The sequence below is a fragment of the Zalophus californianus genome, chromosome 4 (assembly GCF_009762305.2).
Source record: "Zalophus californianus isolate mZalCal1 chromosome 4, mZalCal1.pri.v2, whole genome shotgun sequence".
NCBI lineage: Eukaryota > Metazoa > Chordata > Mammalia > Carnivora > Otariidae > Zalophus > Zalophus californianus.
The window spans coordinates 20,524,295-20,537,113 of record NC_045598.1 but is presented as its reverse complement, the minus strand read 5'-3'; the positions used below and the strand labels follow the sequence as shown (position 1 = coordinate 20,537,113).

The 12,819-nt window shown below is 48.8% G+C and overlaps 1 protein-coding gene and 1 long non-coding RNA gene across 5 annotated transcripts in view; one reads left to right on the top strand and one right to left on the bottom strand.

The window, feature by feature from the left end:
• Nucleotides 1-217: 217 nt before the first annotated feature.
• On the bottom strand, nucleotides 218-8,725 carry LOC113929540. 2 transcript variants are annotated; one of them, XR_003522238.2, is made up of 4 exons: nucleotides 8,621-8,725; nucleotides 7,785-7,921; nucleotides 712-1,018; nucleotides 218-358 (listed from the first exon to the last, which is right to left on the bottom strand). It is a non-coding gene; the product is annotated as an uncharacterized LOC113929540 (long non-coding RNA). The 2 variants fall into 2 exon arrangements; XR_003522236.2 differs by lacking the exon at nucleotides 8,621-8,725 and adding an exon at nucleotides 8,320-8,439.
• A 113-nt stretch (nucleotides 8,726-8,838) lies between these two features.
• The window catches only part of WASF2 (WASP family member 2), a 74,844-nt gene continuing 70,863 nt past the window's right edge, over nucleotides 8,839-12,819 (top strand). Inside the window, exons 1-2 of one of the 3 annotated variants that reach the window (XM_027606475.1) lie at nucleotides 8,839-9,036; nucleotides 9,216-9,334. The gene's annotated coding sequence lies outside the window, so the exon portion shown is untranslated. The remainder of the gene's footprint in view (nucleotides 9,037-9,215; nucleotides 9,335-12,819) is intronic. The other 2 variants (XM_027606468.2, XM_027606491.1) reach the window with 2 other exon arrangements.

Here is a 12,819-nt window from a genome sequence, read left to right as displayed (position 1 = left end):
GGCTGGAAGGGGCCTTCCTGTGACCTCAGCCGGCCAGCCCTGCCCCTGCCCCCCTCCTCCCCATTCTCACCAGAGGGAAGCAGGCAGCATCCCGCCCAAGGTCACCGACCAGCAAGTGGCTGTCCTTCGGCCTGCCCTTCCCTCCCACCCGAGCCAGCACCGCCCCCCCCCCCCCCCCCCCCGCTCTCCCCCCCACCCCCCAGCCTCCCACAGTAAAGCCTCAGGTCTCCTGGGCCATTAGGAATCCGCCAGGCGAGGCGTGGTCTTCTTCCTCTCTCTTGTTTCTTGGCTTGTTTTCCGGGTTCTCCAACAGCCGCCTCCTGCAAAAGCCTCCGGGTGCGTGTACAGGAACATTCTTCTTTAAAAAAAAAAGAAAGAGAGCGAGAGAGAGAGATGCAGCCACAGTTTGGGTAAAAAAGCAACCAACTCCTTAATCCTTCCCTGTAACCTCTGGCTCCTCAGCTGGGAAGGAAGGCCCTGCTGGGCAGAGGCTGACGCTTATCCCCTACCCCCTCCTCACCCCCTCCTCACCCGCCTCAGCTCTCCTTCAGGGTTTGGCCTGACTTCTGGAGCCCCGAGGAGACAGGCTGCGGGGTTCAGCAGGGCTGGGAAAGCATGGGGGTCGCTGAAGGGGTTGGCTGGGTCTCTGCCCCTCTGCCCACTTGGCTGCCTTCTCGGGAGGTTACAAGATGAGGATTTTTCACCCCTCACCCATTGCCTCTACGCCCGTTTTCACTCCTTTCTTCTTCTGTTCCAGGAATCACTGGCCTCTTGACGGCAAGGAGCCTGCACGCCATCTCCCACTTCACTGCTTCATTGTCCAGCACCGGGCTTGGCTCTTTCTGCAGGGCTCGCGCTTCCACACTCCGAGCCTTTGTCCAGCCGGACCCCGCCGTCCTACTGTCGGGTGGCGCTCGGTGTCCCTGCCACCTCTCGCTCTGCCCGCCGAGCCCTTAATTATCTGTTGCAGCCCTAGCACCTGGGTCAGTGCTTGAAACGTAGTAGGTACATAGTGTCTCTGGAATGAACGGATTCAAACCAGAAATAGGTCTCTAGAAACATTCAGAGTGAGCTCGCAAGAGGGACATTGGATTATGGTGCATCCCAGTTAAAGCCCAACCCTGCCTCCCTGGCTCCCTGAGAATCCAGTCCGATTCTCTATTGCCACCTCTTCCCACTTGCCAGCTCGCATTAGAGGATTTCCTTTTTCCCCAAAGTGCCATCTTTTCTGTTGCCTCTGGGCCTTTGCATGTGAAAGTCCCTCTGCTTTCCACACCCTTCTCCACCTCTCACCTGGATGACTCCCTCTGGCCTGTCACCCTGTCAGATTACCCAACGAGCAGAGCGACCACGTGTTTAGGGTACCAGCAAAGCAGGGACACTAAATATATATATATATTATTTTTTAAAATATTATTTTATTTATTTGAGTAAGAGCATGAGGAGGGAGAGGGGCAGGGGGACAAGCAGACTCTCCGCTGAGCGGGGAGCCCGCCCCTGCTAGGTGGGGCTCGATCCCAGGACCCTGAGATCATGACCTGAGCCAAAGGCAGATGTTTAACCGACTGAGCCACCCAGGTGCCCCAAAATATTATTTTAAAAAACTAATTTGAGGGGCACCTGGGTGGCTCAGAGGGTTAAGCGTCTGCCTTCAGCTCAGGTCATGATCTCCAGGTCCTGGGATGGAGCCCCATGTCAGGCTCCCAGCTCAGCAGGGCGTCTGCTTCTCCCTCTCCCTCTGCCTCTCCCCCTGCTTGTGTTCTCTCTGTCTCTGTCTCTCTCTCAAATGAATAAATAAAATAAAAAACTAATTTGATGTTTGATAATTAAAAAAAACATTTAAATAGCACTCATGAGAAAAATTAGAACTTTATTAGGGTTCCTAACTCTTATTTTAGAGTTAGCATTGTTTTTGTGTTGAATTCATACATGGGCTGGAGTGGCAGTAGGTGACATCATCTGGCTCTGCTCTTTGAGGCTCAGCCTAACCATCAGCTATCCCCCCAAGAAGACTTCACTGACCCCTTGACAGGGTTAGGTCTCTTTTTGGTAATCTCAAAGGCCTTCTGGAATTTTCTTAATATGGATATTTTTGCCTTACTTGTTGCTTTCTATCCCCCACACCAAGTATGGAGGCATCTTCAGGGCCCAGTTAATATCTTTCCACCTCTACACCTGCAGCATATACATACAGGTCCTGGCATAGAACTGACCCCAGCTATGTTATTCTCTAGCTTTTATCCAGTCCCCTTTGCAGGGTCTGCACTACCGTCATATTCTTTTTTTTTTTTTAAGATTTTATTTATTTGACAGAGACAGTGCACAAGCAGGAGGAGTGGCAGGCAGAGGGACAAGGAGAAGCAGGCTCCCCGCTGAGCAAGGAGCCCGAGGCGGGGCTCGATCCCAGGACCCTGGGATCATGACCTGAGCTGAAGGCAGACGCTTAACCGACTGAGCCACCCAGGTGCCTCCTACATGTCATAGTCTATGTTCTTACTTTATAACCCTATCTGAGAAACTCATACTCACCCTTCAAGGCCCCACTCAAATGACCCATCCTCTATGAACCTGCGCAGTCCCTCAGTTGCATTAGGTTGAGTGTAAGCTTTTGTGAGCTCACGGCTCCTGCTGCAATTGGTGTTTCCCTCTTTTATTGTATATTTTTTAAAAGATTTTATTTATTCATTCGAGACACAGAGATACAGAGAGAGAGAGAGAGAGAGAGAGAGAGAGAGAGAGAGAGCATGAGCAGGGGGAGAGGCAGAGGGAGAAGCAGGCTCCCCGCTGAGCCAGGAGCTGGACGGCGGCTCCATCCCAGGACCCTGGGATCATGACCTGAGCAGAAGGCAGATGCTCAACGACTGAGCCACCCAGGTGCCCCTCCCTCTTTTATTGTAATTTTTATGTATGTAGGAGCTCAAATACATAAATTTTAAAAATCTTAAAAAAAATTTTTTTTATGTATGTATTTTCTCCCTCACCAGATTGGGAGCTGCTGAAAAACAGAGACTCAGTGGATGGATCACTGGTCCCTAGTGCCCTGCATTGGCCTGGCCAGAGGAGAGAGCAATATATGCTCTTTAAATGAACAGCCTGGAAGATGTCACGAAGGAGGGAAAATTCAGGCAAGATTTTGAATGTGGGAGAAGAATAACATGTACTCACTGGGGGCATAGAGTCAGTGCAGATAAAAACAGATCACAGCAACAATACTCCTGACAACCGGTACTGAGCACACCGTAGTGTGGTGGGTAAGAACGGAGATGAAGCTCTGCCTCTTACTGGCTGTGTGACCTTGGACAAGGTATCTCATCTCTCTGTGCCCGTTTCCTCATCTGTCAAAAGGGGAGAGTAAAGGTACCCACCTTACGGGGAATTCAACGGGCTAATATCTGCAAGGTGCTGAGAGCTGTGTTGGGCACGCACGGGCGCTTGTGTTTGCTCCATCGCCAAGTACCTCGGGTGTGCCAGGCACTTCCATCTGGCACCCCACCTAGCCCTCACAGCAGCCTGAGAGGCAGGGCTGTTGTGTCCTAAAAGGGCACAACAAGAAATGAGGTGTGTGGGGGCCCAAGGTTCTTGCTAAGGCCATTTACTGGATAGGGGACAGGAATGGGATTTGTTCTTTTTTTTTTTTAAAGATTTTATTTATTTATTTGAGAGAGAGAGAATGAGAGATAGAGAGCACGAGAGGGAAGAGGGTCAGAGGGAGAAGCAGACTCCCTGCCGAGCAGGGAGCCCGATGTGGGACTCGATCCCGCGACTCCAGGATCATGACCTAAGCCGAAGGCAGTCGCTTAACCAACTGAGCCACCCAGGCGCCCAAGAATGGGATTTGAACCCACGTCTCTCTGGCCTGCCGCCCACCCATGTTCCTTGACTGTGGCACCTGCCTGCAGGATGAGGGGGAGGAAGAGAAGTTGCCCCAGTGGGAAGGCAGGGAGGCTTTCCAGAGCTGGGGCCTCCGGAGCAGAGCAGCAGGCGTTTTTCTAGAGCTTTCATTTCTGTCTCCCTCTTCTGAGCAGGTGAAAAACCCCATAGAGGGCCCTTCACGGAGTCCTCCCCCTCCTGATGCTGCCTCATCCCCCCACGCTGGGAGGGGGGAGGTCAGGCATGCAGCGTGGGAGATGGAGGGGAGGGGAGTGAGGAGGTAGGGGAGCATCATTCCAGATCCTTTCCCTCAGGCACCCCCCTTTCCCCATCACAGGCGTTCCGGGAGGAGAGAGCATTCCAGGTGGAAGGAATGGCAAATGCAAAGGCTGTGGATTAAGGATGTGGAGGCGGGGAAAGCCTGCGAGCTTGGCTGGAACCGAGGTTCAGGGCCCCCTGGGATTGCTCAGTGGAGAAGAACTTGTTTGACGAGAGGGAGGGGGGGAGGGAGGGGGGGGGAGAGGGAGAGGGGGAGAGGGGGGGAGAGAGAGAGAGAGAGAGAGAGAGAGAGAGAGAGAGAGAGAGAGAGAGAGAGAGAGAGAGAGAGGCAGTGGACCCAGCAAGAGCTGAGGATGCTAGAGGTAGGGTAGAGGCTGCAGACTATTCTGGGCTCTAAACACAGTGGTCTCCATCCCCTTCCCCTCAACCAGGGGTGGTGAAGAGGGGTCACTGTGATTCTTCATGGTCCCTGTGCTTTGTTTCTTCCCCTAGAATCCCTTAACACACTGTGCTCTGCCAGCTCTGTACCGGGAATTGGTTCATGGCTTTTTATGCATTCCCTCAATGCGTTTTTCACCCCAGCTCAAGACCAGTATTATTCACTCCATTTTATAGAGGAGAAAACTGAGGTTTTATAACTTGCTTAAGGTCACACAGGGGGTAACAGGCAGATCCTGGACTCAAACCCAAGACTTTTTCTGGAGATGTCAATTTTGCCAGCTATACTGGTTTAGGCTGCTTTCCCCAGGGTGTTTGCCATCCCCATAGCAACAATGAGAGGCCCTCCTGTGCTGACAGCACTTCATAGTTTATGCAGGCCTTATTTTTTCTGCTCCTCACAACAGCCCTGTAGGCAGAGCTGCTATCATCCCTATTTCATAGACAAGGAAACTGAGGCTTAGACAGGGGGTGTGACTTGGCCAAGACTGTTGGGACTCAAACCCAGTTCTGGTGACTCTAAATGTCTTTTTGCTTTCCCTTGCAGAGGAAGAGGGTCTGTTCCCTGCTCTAATCTGCCTCGCAGGGCAGGGAACAAACAGGCAAGGGTTACTTTTCAGAATTGGTGGGAAAGAGACGGGTTTGGTCTTCAGAGCCTGGGACTCGGCTACCGGCAGTGGATAATTTCATCCCACCAGGTGATAACTATAACTGCTTGGGTAGAAGAAGGAGGGCTTACCCTCAAGAGCATTAAGTCCACTCATGTTCAGAGGCTGGGTTCGAATTCCAGCTGTGCTGCTTGCTGACTGGGTGGCCTTGGGCAAGTCATTTAACCTCTTCATGCTTCCTTTGTCTCATTTGTAAAATGATGGTAATGACAGGACATCACTCATAGGACTACTAAGAGGATTTATGAGTTAATGCATGGGAAGCACTTAGCATGTGTTTGACACATAGGAAATGCTCAGTGTTAGTGCTTATTAATATCAATATTAAAGTGTTCGGCACCATCCCCTCAGAGAGCATCTTGTCCATGTCCATAAAAGGAGAAACTATGGCTCCTGTTGCCAGACAACCTTCAAGCAAAGCTCCAGTCTTACCTAGGACAGGTGGTAATGCGGATATCGACAATAATAATTATTATTAAATTACCAGTGAAGTTACTGTTAGAGTCAATGACAATACTATTAAAGTTAACATTCAACAGCTGCTTACTGTGTGCCAATCACTGTGCTAAGTGCTTTGCATCTATTATCTCATTTAACTTTCACAGTTCTGGAAGATAAAAACAATTATGATTCCCGTTTTATGGATAAGGAAACTGAGGCTCAGAGAGGTGAAGTCACTTGCTCAAGGTCACACTGCTAGGAAGTGCTGTAGCTGTGATTTGAATCCAGGCTTGCCTGGCTTCAGGGTCTTCCGAAATAATTAAGGTCAGACGACAACTTGCCCAGTGTATAGACGCTTGCATCAGCTCTCTCCCAAACTTATCTGATAGATCTGCTGCCTCAGGCTCACTTCCCTCCATGCTGGGAAGACCGAGCACCTTTTATGGAGTGCCTTCCATGTGCCAGAACACTTTAGACATGTTCCACATTGAATCCTCACCCCCACCCTATGACACTTTATCATTATCCCCATTTCTTAGGAGATGAGGCATAGAGAGGTGTGGTGACGGGTCAAGGTCACAACAGTCCGAGGTGAGATGGCAGAGTGAGGATTCAAACCCTGGCTGGCCTCAAAGCTTGCATTCAGGGCCTACCAGAAAAGTACACAGACCCTTGGAAATGAGCCCCACTTTCAAAGCCAGGTTCCCTCCCCTGTTAACACCTCATTTGTTTAGGCCCCCGCATGAGCTCTGCCCTCCCTCTCCATTGCCACCTATCCCAATTGGCCTGAATGCCTTCCACACCCTTTCTCTTGGCCTGCAACACTTCTTCCAAACACCTGCTGCCTAGTTAACCCCCATTCACCAACTCACCCCGAGATATCACCTCTTCAGGGAGCCTCCTCTGGCCCCACCCCATCCTGACATTCACTCTCATAATAAACACCTTGTACTTTGCCTTCTTGTTCACTATCATAGTTTCTAACTCTCTTTTGTCTGGTCATTTGTTTTATGACTTACTTCCTCGCTAAACTCTAAGCTCCATGTGGGTCTGTCTGTTTTGCCCACCACTGTACTGCACCACTGGCAGGCTGCCTATCCATAGTCAGTCCTTAATTTTTTTTTTTTTTTTTCTAAGTAAACCCTACACCCAACATGGGTCTCGAACTCACTGACTGTGAGATCGAGTCATATGTTCTACTGACTGAGCCAGCCACGCGCCCTGGTACTTAATAATTTTTTTATTGAATAGATGAATCCATGAATGAATAGATAGCTACCAGGTACTTTGCTCACATGAGTCATTCATTCCACAATTAACTCACTGAATCCTCCCAACTGCCCTGTTGTCCCCATTTAATTTTTGATTTTTTTTAAAGATCTTGTTTATTTATTTGACAGAGAGAGAGAGAGAGGGGACACAAGCAGAGGGAGTGGGAGAGGGAGAAGCAGGCTTCCCACTGAGCAGGGAGCCGGATGTGGGGCTTGATCCCAGGACTCTGGAATCATGACCTGAGCCAAAGGCAGACGCTTAACTGACTGAGCCACCCAGGCGCCCCTGTCCCCATTTTAGAGAAGACATAGGTGAGGCTCAGAGAGCTAGAAAGTGGTGGAGCTTGGATTCAATTTCAGGTCAGGCTGACCCAAAGCCACCGACTTCTGCACAGCACCTGCTGCCTCGCAGCACCCAATGGCCACAGTCACAATTTAAATAGTCATTGGTTGTCAGACCACACGTCCCAGTTTGAGCCTGGAGGTCACGGACTCAGCCAGCACTGAGGCTCTTTCAGCACCACGCACTTGGTGGTCTCTACCCTTCTAAAGTCTTAGGCTGCTCCCCCTCCCACTCCCATCTTGGCCTCCTTCCTTTCCAGAGAGGGAAAGGACTAGGAATTACAGCCAAGGCAGCCCTTCTGGGAAAAACAATCCTGCAATGAAAAGAGCCCTGTTCTGAGAGCAGACAGACCTGGATTTAAGTCTTGGCATAGAGGCTGCCCTGCTGAGGGCCCACAATGGTGTCACTGCCCCCTCTCTGTCCTTGTTTAGGATTCTGTCTGGGTTGCTGACCCACCTGTCATCCCCTACTCACCTCCTGATTCCTAGGACCCTAGAAACATCTGGGGCCTATGGTGACCAGAGAGAGGGGAACTGGCCTGGCACTCTCGAGACACTCCCTGGAATGCTAAAGGGTTGGTGGAGGAACGTCTTTCTCAGGGGACACCAGGCCTGGAAGGAGAAATACAGAAATGGAAGACAAAAGATAGAAGTTTGAGTCCTAGGGTTGTTTCAAATTCCCTGGGTGACCCAGGGTAAGTCCTGGAGTTTTCAATTTTCTCTCCTGCAAAACGAGGACAATATCCGCCTTACAGAGTTGATCTAGAGAACTAAATGAGAGATTTTCGCTAACTTGTGAATCTGTCATATGGTATCCAGCTGCAGCCTTTTATAATCGACAAGACGCACATATACCCAACTCAGGCATGCAGCCTCAACAAACGCGCCAGGACATAAGGCAGACATGACTGGTCCTATTCTGCAGAAGGACAAAACTGAGACCCAGATAAGTTCAGGAAGTCGTCTGAGGTCGCAGAATTAGGGGGCAGCTGACCACGGTCTCGGCTCACCTGACCCTGGCCTGTCAGAACCAGCTCCCAGTCCCAGGACCCCAGACCTCGCCCCGGAAGAATCATTTAGCGGCTGACTGGAGCCGATGACTCACTCTCCCCACCCTACTTTCGGTCGGGCCCGAGACCCGGAGAGGAGAGGCAAAACTACCTGCAACTTGAGGGGTGTCCATAGCAAGTTCATGGTTTTGGCCCCTTCCTTCCACCAAAAATCCTGGTTCTTTGAACTCTAACAAGAAAAATTCATCTTTGAATACACTTTGTACGAGTTTTTACACTTTCTTAGGTGGGATTTTCCTACCTTGAATTCAGGCGTTGATTCAGTTTAATCTCCACCCCCACTTCACTTGGTTTGCCCTCCCGCTGTTTACTCCGATTGCGGAAGTACCTCGGGTGGAGCTCCCCAGTCGGTATCCTTGAGTACGTCTTTTGCGTAGCTATTTAACTGGCACTCCACTCAGGCCAATGGGATGCCCGAAAGCCCCAGGAGGGTGGGGCAGAGAGCCAATCAGGGCCGTTGGCGGGGTGTGGCTGCGTCCCAGGGAGGGAAATCGCGTAATGGCGGACGCGGGCCGGGTGAACGCGGCTGGGGGCGTAGCGCGCTGAGGGGGGTCTGGCTGTGTGGCATCCCCGGAGGCGGCCCGCGGGAACAGGCCCCGTGCGGGGAAGGGCGGCTGGCCGGCCCATCTGTCGCTGAGGGCGACCGTGCGAGACCAGGTGAGCAACAAGTCCCCGCGGGCGGGCCCCACCGTGAGGCGCCGGCCCGACCGCGCCTCCACGCCCGGAGCCTCGCGGGGTCCCGGGGGAGTGGGTGGCGCGCCTCCTGCGGCGGATGGGCAGTGCCCGGTCGAGCGGTCAGCGCGGGGTGGCCTCTTACTCTACACTCCCCTCCCCAGGGAGGAGGAGGTGTCCTGGAGATCCCCTCGGAGACTTGGAGGGGCCGGCGAATCTGTGAGGCTGCGAAAGTGCCCCCAACCTGACCTGGCGCTGCCACTCACTCGCTGTGTGACCTTGGGCAAGTCACTTCCCTTCCTGGGCCTCGTTTCCCTATTTGTAAAACGAAGGCTTTGCAGGCAGTTGTACATGAGTTGGATCTCAGATATTCTCGGAGGCCTTGGGCAAGTTCTTCTCCAGGCGGAGCTTCAATTTCCATCTCTCGGCCATGAAGGAATTGTAGTGCTCTTTGAGATCCCTGGCCTGCTAAGTTGAGGAGTGGCCGAGAGGACTGTGTGCACGTACGTGTGTGTGTATGTATGTAATATATGGGTACGGGATGGTTCTGCAGGGCTAGAGTTGGCTAAAGTTCCATGAAGGCTGGGTGGATCCCAGACTATGATGAGGTGGACTGCGGTTGTCTTGGTCCTCCAGGATCCTAGAGCCTCTGAGATGGCAAAGTTTTATATACTGGTGCTCCATAGCATCAGAGGAGAGGAAAGCATCCTTGGAACCTCTTGGGGCAATGATTGAAATTTAGGCCCGAAAGAATTCAGGAGGGTTAGGAGTAGGAGGGGGAGCATTTATGGTGCTCCTACTATGTGCCAGCCTTTATTTAGGCTTATGTTCTTACTTAATTTTTACAGCCGCTGTTGGGAATTTACACATTAGGAAACTTGAGTTTCAGAGAAATTAAGTAACTTGTCCAAGGTCACACGGTGAGGTACAGAGCTTAACAACCGTAAGGTGGTTTCCTTTGAGAATCACTAGACAAGGGGGGAGTCATTGTCCACTGAAAAGAAGTTTGCTTTGTCACAAACGGGGGGAAGGGTCTGGTCCCAGACACTTGCATTGACCTCTGGCATGGAGACAGGCTGGACCTTGATCTCTGGATGGCTAATTATAAGTGCATTCCCTTTCTTCAGTCTGTGACTTGGAAAGGACCATTTCTAAATGGTAAAAGTTACTTTGAAGTATGTCAGAACCTCAAAGAACTCAGTTTGAATTCTGACTGGGTGACTTGTAGAAGTTCACCAACTGTTGGTGTATAGACTTGACTCTTAGTTCAGAGGGGTGCCAGCCCAGTAACTTTTTCTCCTCCCTAAGAAGGCTAAATTTTCTTGGGACAAGAGAAATTTCCCACTTGTTCAAATTTCTTTGGATTCCTGGAACGAAAGTTTCAGTATCCTGCCTCTGATGAAGTATAATGTTCCTTCCTTTCTTTGTGTTCCCTGTTATCTGACTTGTAGATGAGTGAAGATTGTGGTCCTGGAGTCCGAGACTAGTAGTTGGATACAATAAATTGTAGCCCTTGATTTTTCCAAGCCTCAGCTTTTGGTTAATCAAAATGGTAGGACCTGCAGTGTGTATTGTTCTCATATGTCAATGGTAGGGAAGAAAATTGGAAGAGGAAGTTGCTGAGAAAGAGGGCGTTTCTTAGCAGTGGAGCCAATATGTATTTCTTTGTTTGAAATTCTAAAACCAGAAAAGCAGCAACTGAAGGAGGAAGGAAGGAAAGAACTGTGAAACTCTTCCTCCAGGTCAAATATCTTTAAGAGCTGTTCCTGTTGCTGTCCCTGTCCGAGGCCCTACTTTCACAGAAAAAGTCAATTGTAATTTGTTCAAAGTTGAGAAATTGTATTCTAGAATAATACCTTTATTTTTTATTTATTTTTAATCTTTATTTATTTATTTGAGATAGAGCACAAACAGAGGGAGCAGCAGGCTCTCCCTGCTGAGCAAGGAGCCTGATGCGGGACTCGGGACTCCATTCCAGGACCCTGAGATCATGACCCGAGCCCAAGGCTGAGGCTTAACCGACTGAGCCACCCAGGCATCCCTAGAATGATGATTTTAGATATGCAGCCCTCTGAGATAAATTTCTTAAAAATCAGAACACTTTACTGAGTTTGTTATTTACCAGTGGATGATTCTTTTTCTCAACTTAATTGCCAGTTGCAGTCTTTGGCCTATCTTAACTGTGATATAAGTTAGTGAATTTCAACCTAAGAAGAATTGATCTAGATACTGGATGATGCAGATACCACCATCACTTGAAAAAACACATAATGGTGTGTTTGAGTTTTGACATTTGTTAAAAGTTTTTAATGCTTCGTTTTACAGGATTGTGTATGTGTGAATAGTTGTTAAGGCATTGAATTTATTTTATCTGAAGATCTACCTTCATTCTCTTTATTAGTTATATTTTCTGTATAAGACAGACTTAATTAGCATACCAGTCCATAGTACCTTGGGGCCAAAAAAAAAAAAAACAAAAACACAGCACATCAGTTCTTGGGACCAGATGTTTTTTGAATATAGAACTTTTGGGATTTTAGAAAAGGAATATGGTACATGTACTGTGTGTTATGTAACATCCCGGAGAGGTGAGGGGCAGCACCTTGTAATCAAACACATTACCATTTCTATAGTAAATGTTCGCACCAACTGGTATAAGTGAATACTATAAATAGCTTCATGTCATTTCATGTTGCGTTTTGCTACCAAATGAATAATGAAAAACTTATTTTTACAGCCTTTTAGATTTTGGAATTGAAGTTAAGGGATTGTGGATAAATGGGTAAAACTTATATGAGTCCATATAAGTTTGGATAAAAGTTATATGATGACAAGGACAATTACAAGGAAAAATATTGTAAACCAAACTAATTTCAAAGCTGTGGGTCCTAAAAACAGTAGTACATGGAAGACACTTTTTGTTCATGTGCTTCTTTCACGTAATTGTCTTATTATAATTAATACGTGCCAATGTACATTTTTCTTTTAAGTACCCAAATTTACTTTTTTTTTTTTTAAGATTTTATTTATTTATTTGACAGAGAGAGGGAACACAAGCAGGGGGAGAGGGAGAAGCAGGCTTCCTGCTGAACAGGACGCCCGATGCGGGGCTCCATCCCAGGACCCTGGGATCATGACCTGAGCCGAAGGCAGACACTTAACAACTGAGCCACCCAGGCGTCCCTCAAATTTACCTTTTAATACCCTCCTTCTTCCCTTTTTTAGATCTTTGAATGGCACCCTACCCTTCTTTTTAATTTTAATTTATTTTTATTTTTATTTTTTCCCACACATCTTTTTAAAAAAGTAATTTATAGGGTCTTGTGCTCACCAGTTTTTGTGTAACAATTAAGAGAATTATACCTTTGGGGCACGTGGGTGGCTTAGTCGTTAAGCCTCTGCCTTTGGCTTGGGTCATGATCCCCGGGTCCTCGGATCGAGCCCCGCATCGGGCTCCCTGCTTGGCGGGAAGCCTGCTCCTCCCTCTCCCACTCCCCCTGCTTGTGTTCCCTCTCTCGCTGTATCTCTGTCAAATAAATAAATAAAATCTTAAAAAAAAAATTATACCTTTTTCTGTATAATTCAGAGAAAGACTAATCAGGTGAGGATCTGTAGATTTGTTTGCAGATATTAAAGCTCATTCTGTCTTCAGGGTGGTCTTTAGTATGAGGTCATCATCACTGCTGGGTAGGATTTAGGTTGAAAAAATATTTATTTATTTATTTATTTTAAAGTAAGCTCTGTGCCCAATGTGGGGCTTGAATTCAC